This window comes from Megachile rotundata, chromosome 11 (assembly GCF_050947335.1).
Source record: "Megachile rotundata isolate GNS110a chromosome 11, iyMegRotu1, whole genome shotgun sequence".
NCBI classification, from domain to species: Eukaryota; Metazoa; Arthropoda; class Insecta; order Hymenoptera; family Megachilidae; genus Megachile; species Megachile rotundata.
In genome coordinates, this window is record NC_134993.1 from 6,839,559 (window position 1) to 6,849,295 (window position 9,737).

At 31.3% G+C, this 9,737-nt stretch overlaps 1 protein-coding gene across 1 annotated transcript in view; it reads right to left on the reverse strand.

Annotated features, from left to right (window-relative positions):
• LOC143265438 (uncharacterized) overlaps positions 1 to 5,460 on the reverse strand; it is a 52,507-nt gene extending 47,047 nt beyond the window's left edge. Inside the window, exon 1 of the mRNA XM_076537571.1 lies at positions 5,395 to 5,460. The gene's annotated coding sequence lies outside the window, so the exon portion shown is untranslated. The remainder of the gene's footprint in view (positions 1 to 5,394) is intronic.
• Positions 5,461 to 9,737: the final 4,277 nt, after the last annotated feature.

The following is a 9,737-nucleotide window of genomic DNA, read 5'->3' on the forward strand; positions in this document are numbered from 1 at the left end:
TGAGCAGTTGAACTATGGAGCATTACTGCTGCATACATACTAAAGCTTCGCATTTAGATATCGATTAGGTAATTCATCTCCTTAGTACAATAAAATAATCGCTTGTATCATTTACCTCTATCGTCTTTTGTATCAACTTTAGCATATTTTCTTGAAAAATTTCTATAAATAATATACATATATAATTGCGGAGATATTAAGATTCGTGCTAAAGTACCAATTTTCCGAATTTATGTATTTATGTTTGCGAGTTTACGAATTTAGGAATTTACGATTTCACAAGTTTACGAATTTACGAAATCATGAGTTTACGAATTCACGAATTTACGAATTTACGAAATCATGAGTTTACGAATTTACGAGTTTTCAAATTTACGAATTTATGAATTTACGAATTTACGAATTTACCAATTTATTAATTTACGTATACCTAAATTCCCACATTCTCAAATTTTTAAATTTATAAAAGTGCAACTCACTAAATTTATAACCTCTGAAATTTCGTAAAACCAAAATCTTCAAATTTCTAATTTCTAAAATCTCCAAGTTCAAAATTTATAAATTTCCAAATTCAGAAAATTCTGAACTTCTCACTCGAATAATAAGTATTATAATATTTGTAACATTATGTAACGTTTTGTAATTATATTCAGTTTCCAGTTAATGCATTATTGACAATTATTTCACGTTCCAAAAGGAAATTTAATCAGAAATTTCAGTTTGTTACGTAGCAGTTAATTATTGTAATATACGAACGCCGTTGATGATTCAGATGTTCTTTGTAAACAGTTTCTTTGTATCGAAGTATTCTTGTCGATCGTGACCAAAGGTTTCATAATAGACTGAACAAAGTGAATGCTGACATGACTTTAATAAGTATTCATACTATTCTCAGGGTTCAATGCCTGCATTATTTGGTATAATGCGGAAGATTACGCATCTACATGATAACGGGCAGAGTTTGACGGTTTTTGGATCGTGTTAAGGGTCGAGGTAACGTCTGATATATCGAACGTTAAGTTTATTCTTGTACCCTTAATGGTTTCATTATTTCTATCATATTGTTGCTCCAAGTAAATCCTATTCTTGGAGGAAAATTCTAATTTTTTTATTTTATAACAATTAATATTTCTCTAGAATGTATTACTAATTTTATGCAAGTACGTATTCTTTCTTTTATTTTCAAGGGACACCACCAAAGACTTACACGGTTTTTTGATGAAATTTGTGGTAGAAAATTCTTTGACACGTATTTTTTCATATTTTCTGACGTTCATATTGAGGGGATGAATAGTTGGAGGTTGAAAATCCATTTTCCTAAATATCTCGGAAACTAGAAAGTGCTTTTTTTAAATTCTTTACTTCTGAGTAAGGAATTTAGTTGATCACGAAAATTTCGGAAGAAGTTATTTAAGGTGAAGTGGGGTAAGTTTGTAAACGATGCAAGCGCGTATACAGGTTATTTCTATTACAATATGAGCGAAATTTCTTCATTTAATATGTTTGTTTCACTATATCTCCTTTTATATTTCATTATAAAAGTATTTTTTTGCAGTATAAAGAACTTGCATAATGCAGTGAAAAGCATTTTATAGCAGATTTGTTAATAATTCTGCTCTTGCCCCATTGCACATGAAATAAAGTGTCAAAGTATTTAACTTCAAGTTACGCTAATACTCCATTTTCAGGGTAAGTGCAGAATAGTTGACATTTTAAACAATTTCCTATCAAAATTAAAATGTACAGGGAAAATTAAGGTCCTAATTAATATCAATTAAATACTAGTAATTATGCAAAGCGTTTGATATCGACAGCGCTAAGTATTTACATAGCAGACTGGAAATACCTACGTTTAAATACCAACTTTACAAAAACCAGTTTGCATTTACCCTACTTCACCTTACGTCACATCGAATAGCGAATGAGACTCGTTTTTCGAGCGCAAAGGGTTGAAATTTAGAGTACCTGCTGATAAACATACAAGTAGAACAAGGATAAAATATAGGGATTTTAAAATTGTTTCAGATAATTAAATATGGAAAACGGTATCAGACGCGATTATTATTGATTTCATGTCAACGAAGTGCTGTCGTCAGCAATGAGTTATAGAACTTTGAACGTATTTCTGTGTAAAAAAAATTATCAAACGCAATACCAAAATATAGTTTTTTTATCGATTCGAAGATGATCAATGTCGATAATGACAGGGTTCCTATCGTCAGATTTACGCCAAGATCTGTACAGTAAATTTTGGGTATCTCACGAGTCTAACTTCAAAAAAGTCAAAATACTCAAAGTTGCGGCCTGTAGCGTGGTACAGGTAAACAAGCGAGTAAGTGTAGATCGAGAACCCAGAAACCTCACTACGTTCGACAGTTAGAAGTAATATTGGAAATATCAGAAACAACTAGAAGTTTGTTAACTGACTACTTATCTTCATTCCTGCAGATCTTCATCAATGACAAACATGTTTAATCGTTTTTTTATTATTTCAGAATGATTTATAATACAATGTATTTCCTGATACTCGACAATCAAAATTAAATTAATTAATAATTTTTTAAAACCACTTATGTCCAACTTCTATTTAAAATTATTTTCGTAAAATAACTGCACCAGTGTGCCTGCAATTAAAAAGCCGACTAAACTCCAATTTTATATGCATTTTTTTCAGAAATTATGTAGTGTCAAAAATATACTTTTCTCTCCATAAGAGGAATCTGCCATTGTATTTTTTATGCGCGATTGATTTTTTGCTCCTCATAACCCTTTCAACATAGAATACGTGGGGCAAACCTGCGGAGTATCGATTTCTGGCTTTTTTCTAGCAAATTAGTGTTACTTAGATTCCTGGAAATTTGTTGCAACATTCTGTGCGCACCCTTACAATGAATACAACATAGACTGCAATCAATACGTACAGCATCAGTACACGCAACTATAATTTTTTGTGAAATATGCAATTCTATTTTTAATTCTTTAAATTTTATTTTTGCAATTCTAATTCTATTTTATTTTTAGTATTTTTACTTCAATAATAGAGATATTCATTTCGAGTTTGAAAACGCAAAAGTTTATTGAACGATGTAAAATATTAGAAAGTTAAGAAAATTACTTTAGTAATTATGTTACCAATTTTAAAAATTTCTGTATTGAAAAATTTGAGATCTTTGTCATTATACGATATTTCAATATTGCACGTACTCATAATGGTACTCGTGAACTCGTCTGCGCGCATTTGGTATGTTCATCACTATATTATGCTACATTAAATTTAATGTAAGGAAAACATTCCCTGGTAACAGCTATTAATCGATTAATAATTTTTCTAATAAAAAAAGAACATAAAATTCTTATATCTTTTAACGAACCTTAATCGAAAAACTAATTAAACTGCTATCAAAGCGAAACTTTCTACATAAATTTTTCCTAATCAATTACTTCATATTAATGTTCAAATATTGCTCAGTCATATTTCTAATCTTCATAATAATTATATTTCCCATTTTGAATCATTATAATAAACTTACTCTGAAACAAGTCTTTTTATGGTTTCAATGCTTTTTACTTATATTTTGCTATTAATTATTATCTAATAATTGCAAGGTAATAATTATTTTACAGAACGATATAGTACGATGGAAATACGATATGTAACATATTGGAAATAGCTCTCCAACGTGTTCTCCAACTTTCTCTTTTACGGACGATTAAGTAAATAATTGCTCCCTAAGGTTTTCTGTCGCACTTATCAAGTATGTATATCAAGAACAGGTACATTGCTATGCAATACAAGATCGCAAATCGTATTAAATTTAACACATTATGCATAACATTTAAATTTTTAAACACACTCTAACTATAATACATGCATTATTTATGATAAAATTTACAAAAAACGAAAAATGTTTTTGTAAATATATTCAATAGGTACATTGTTAATAAATATACTCGAGAAACTAGAATTTCTTTTAATACGGTAATTCTTTTATAGCTCAAATAATAGGAAACTAAGTAAAGCACATAAATAAAATTATTGTATCGAAATTGCGACAAGAAAATCTTTAACGAAATTATTTTTTAAATTGAGAAATATAATGATTTTCTATTAAAGAAATAATTTAGCATATTGCTATTCGATATAATTTTATATTACAATTTTCATAGATAACTAATTTCAATTTTTATTTTTACGAACAATTCCAAAACGTATTAAAATTGGCAAAATTAATGTGATGTAAACTGAATGAATAATTCAAAATAAATAGTATGAGATCGACGATGAAACACGGTGGTAGAGGTTTGATGGTATGGGGCTGCATTTTTACTGCTGGAGTAGGTTTTTATTGAAGTTATTATGGACAAGAACAAATATTTAGACATATTAAAGCAAAATTTATTAAAAAGTGCAACGAATGTGGGTATTCCCGACTGTTTTAAGTTCTACCAGGATAACGATCCGAAACACAAATCGAGAATAGTTCAGGAATATTTATTATATGCTTGTCCGAAAGTGTTCCATCCTCCACCACAATCACCGGAATTTAATCCAATTGAAAATCTATGGGATTTATGATTTATTGCATCGTAATGTTAAGACCGCCCCTATAAAAACAAAAGACGAATTAAAAATACGACTGACGGAAGAGTGGAAACGCATTACTCAAAATTATTTAAATAAAATAATTTCAAACATCCCAACACGTTTGCAACACGTCATCAGACAAAAGGGATATCCGATAAAATATTAAATTAATATTAAAATTATAACTTTGTTGTTACATACACTTAAATAAGAAAAAACTTTATGTAATATTAAGTGTCCGAATATTTTTTCGACACCAATATCGGGTCTAATTTCGTTTATGATTTATTATGTGGGAAACAATAAAAGATAAAGTATTTAATTTTACATATTTATAAGCTAGAATAACTCATTACGGATCAGAAAATTCGATAATCACATTGCAAGTAAGTACATAAAGCTTTAATTTCGCAAATACCATAGTGTCCGAATATTAAATCGAGTAACTGCATGTCGAAATTATTCTTTTGAATAGTATTCCCCAAAAATACCTGCACCTGTTTAAGATTAAAAAACAGAGGTTACTTGCATTTGATACGATCAAGCGTTCATATTGATACAGAGACGATAATATCTACATATCATTGAAACATGTACGAATACGTGACATATAATTTGCATATCATTATCTACGCTATCACGCTCGCTATTACGCATACTGACACTATCAGCGGTTTTCATAATGCGAATCATAATGTGTAAACACCACACTAATATGCATTTACACAAAAACGAGTAACGGTGTGTTTTAACACAGCTCTATTATATTCCACGTAGAAATTTGAATAATATTTATCATTTTTACTGACCTGTTGATGGCCAGAACGCGACTGAGGTTGGGAGAGAACCTGGCCTGCATGGTCTACTTGCACCGCTGAAACTATCACAAGCATTTGGTGTTTTATTTGGTCGTGATGGAAATTTGGTATTTTTGTTTTCACATACGATATAATTTTGAAAGAAGTGGGATTTTGCATTTTTTTAATTTTTTTAACTTGGCTTTTATGTTACACTGTAATCAATGTTAATTGGACTAGAATTAAATTTTAATTAATTACATTGCATTGCATTGTAACTGTGATTAATTACAATCCATTGCATTGTAATTAATTATACTGAAATTGACATTGTAACTTTTGAGTGGATTCGAAGAAAGTACAGAGCGGGCCAGACTCTCTCTCTTGTATTTCGAAACTAACATCTCTGTTACTAATATGAACAATTTTGTTAAGTTTTTACTTTTTGTTCATTAGTGAATAAATTTTGGTGACTTGAACATTATGACACCTACAACTATTAAATGCTTACTATCGAAGTAATTACTGAGCTGTACAACTTTATTAATTCTTTCATTCCTAACAGATAACAGTTGTTTGCTGAGCAACTTAATTTTAATGTAAAATTAATAAACACATTGATAAATATCCAAATATATTTTTGTATACCATAGTTCTTCAGTGAAACATACTCACTGTTTAAGCTAGTAATTGCTTTCATATAATTACTTTCATAATAATATGAAGCCTGTCTCGTCATGATATAAATATTTGTTCGATAGTCCTACATTTTAATAATTTTAATAATACATATTTCATAAAAAAAGGTTTTAAATTAATAAAAATGAAGAATGTTAGAGAATATTAATTTAATAAAAAACGAAAAATTTTAGAGAATATTAAATTAATAGTACATTAAATATATTAATTAATTTTTAACATTAAATGCTAAGAGTATTGCATAAATTACATACTACATTTCAAACTTCTCTAACTGTTGGTTTCGTATTTTAGCTATTTCATATGCGTAAAATGATGAAATATTGATTTTGTTTAATTTTAGTTGTTTTCTTCAATTGTTATTTTATAACCAAAACGGTTATACATGCAAGTCGTTTTACACTTTAAACAATCGCAGTGGAATTTTTCTTTGATATTTTGGTAAAACTCATCTTGTGGCGAGTAAAATACGTACTGATATTAACAGCTGCGATTCGACCATTTTAGTTCTTATGGAAAAAGATAAATATTTATGTTGACTTCTGACTCTGTCGGAAGATACTATATAAAACTTTATGTTCTGCATTAGTTTGACTTTTTATTATAATAAATCGTATTTAAAGAAAAAGTAATATGTCCTGCTTTTTTATTTCCGTGCTCCACATTATGATGAGATGTTTCTAAATCATGACTTCTTATGGGCTAGCTTGGTACGTCTTCACTGAGACATAGGAAAACAGTGCATTGATTTACATCAGCAATTGCATTCTTTACTTTCATTTTTAATGGTTTGAAATTGTATTAAGAAAAGAAATTGGAATATTGCACAATTTTTTGAAGAAGCGTGTGACACAATAAAAAAATATTTCCACTAAAAATATTAGGCAAAATGCAAATATATATAACATAGGTAACCGATTTTCTTAAGGTCTGTTAGTAAGGATCTGATATAAAAATAAATTGTTCAAAATATCAGAAAATTTTGAACGAAAATTGAGAATGTAACTCTGCTTTCAAAGATGTAGAAATAGAAATAAATATTAAAAATTACATGTCATCCAGAGCAGTATCAACTTACCCCACAGTGGGATAAATTAATAGATTTTGTTTTCGTTAAATAATCTCAAATATATTATATGTGTACTTTCTTCACATTTTCATTTACAATATACAGAAAAAAGTACAAAATATATTTCAATATAGATTTTATTAAATGGTTAATTCAAACAAAAAATATAAAAATTAATAACGTGCAAAATGTATTAATTTGTCGAATCAATTTTATGAAATAAAATTACATGTTAATAACTGAATTACTGTATGTTACCCATGCTTTTCACATTTTCATATAAATTTATTTTATGGAAAATAATTTCAAGTAATATATGTATATTTTTAAAGAGTGCATTATAAAGTGTGAGTTTGTATAAAATATTAATAATTCGAAACTTTACCTCAGTTGAATTATAAAGTCGTAGACGAAATTGTTTCTATCAGTCATTTTATTATTATTAAAGATTAATAATTGATATACCTCAATTATTGATATACCTTGATCTCACATAACCTTATCAGAGCAGCGACTACATTCTTGAAGTTTGAAGTTCCGTAATTCGAAAATAAGTTCGAAAGACATTTTATCAACGTCATTTCCGTAAATCATTGGGGACATCCTTTCATTTTTATTCTTCGGTAGTACAGAAGAGAAAAAAATTCGAAAGAAAGCATGGGCAAAAGAACGAGGCGAACGAGTTGCAATGGAGGAGCAAGAGGTAAGAAAAAAGTGAGTAGGGGTCTAGGGAGATCACGAAACAGCAGGGTGATCTCGCGATGGAATTTAGTTAAACAGTCGTTGGAGACGACAACGGGGACGAAAACGTCGGTCGGTCGGCCGGTTGGTTGGACTGTCTGGGTGCTTAATAAAAATCGGAGTCTTTCATTGCTACCCCCAACCCCTCTGACACGTTCTGCGGTAGAGAGAAGAGAAGCGAGCCTAACAGCCACGACATACCCTCGTTCGCGGTTGTGTTCCGCTTACACGGATTTCTCGAAGAAGCGTGTGTTTCTATCGGGCACGCGTGTGTCTTCCTCGTGGTGTTTTGCGGCGGTGTTTGTGCCCGTATCGAGTGTGTACGTATGAGTGCGTGCGTGTGTGCGAAGCGAGAGCGAGCGACGCGCGCGGGCGCGCCCTTTGGCTACGAGTACGGTAGCGATACGTTTCTCCGACAAATAAATAAAACGAAACCGTAAGCGAGGGAATAAAATGTGATTTACAACGGTGGAAAGACAATGGCCGAGGCTCCGCACAATAATGTATGCGGATGGCGCGGACTGGTACCCGGGGATACTGACTTCTGATTGGTCGTGCCCCGACGCCAGCGCTACAACGGAAAGCGATAAATAACTGCGAACAGATAAAACCTTTCTTTCTGCCTGGGCTTAGCTTGGCCACTCTCTTGCATTGGACTTAGCACTCGAGTTCTCCTTTTCCTTTCTCTCTTTTTCTCCCTGTGCCTCTATCTCCTTTCTTGTCTTCTTTCCTTCGCTCTCCTTTCGTACTTTTCTCACTCCTCTCCTCTTCTCCTTTCCTTATTCTCTTGTTTTTCGTAGTCCCTCTCGTTGTCTCTTGCCGCCGCTTCTCCAGAGCAATTTCGAATCGCAGAGGCCGATTCGCACAAACCACGACAGCCACCACCACACCACGACGAACCGCCCTCATCCTTCTTTACTTTCTCGCTACTAGCTCGTAATATCGTGTTCTTGCTGGCCGTTTGACGGCACCCTTGCTATACAAGAATTGCGGAAGGATTCATTTTTGCAGACGCTAAACGGGCTTTTCCGTTTCTTGCTCTCTATCAACTAGATATTTCAATATAAGTCCAATACAATTCAAAACCGCATCCCAATTCGAGGCCATTCGCGAGTAACTTTAAAATGCGTGTCTGTCCTTAAAGAACAATGAGGCATTTAATAACATCACACTCTTCAATAAGTATATCATATGCGTAAGATGTGACGGGTCCAAGGTATTTTAAGCGTTGACATCACTTTAATCACATATTATTTTTAGTTCCAAAGAACGAGGGAAAAATCGAAAATCAAACATGCACTATCATACTGATTGGAAACTTTATTATTATATATTTTGAATATAGAACTGATTCATATACTGGTTAAAAGAAATTGTAAAGAACTCAATGAAAACGTATTTAGTGCGCGTCTACCTGTAGGAATAAAGTTCGTAATAGTGGGATGCATATTACATATCCCGTATTACAGTAATGATATGGTACCTAGAATATGCAAAATATCCGAACGTACACCCATTAAACCATCTTCTGAATAGGCAGAAATTTTTATTGTTTGACAGCCCTAATCATGAATGATTATCAACAATTACTGATTTGTAGCGCTTATCTCTTAGCATATACAGTATTCCGTGTTCATGCTTATATCTTATTAGTGTATTAAGCAAAAACTGTAAATCGATTACATAAATCTTTGTTATGTGATCTAGGACATTTTTCGATTTTAAATTCTTATAACTGTGTTTTAGTTAATTTTCAGAACTAAAAATAACAGTGAAATCAAGTAGTTAAACTTTTGCGTTAATTTACTGATAACATATGTATGTTGGATTGAATCATTTCATTTGA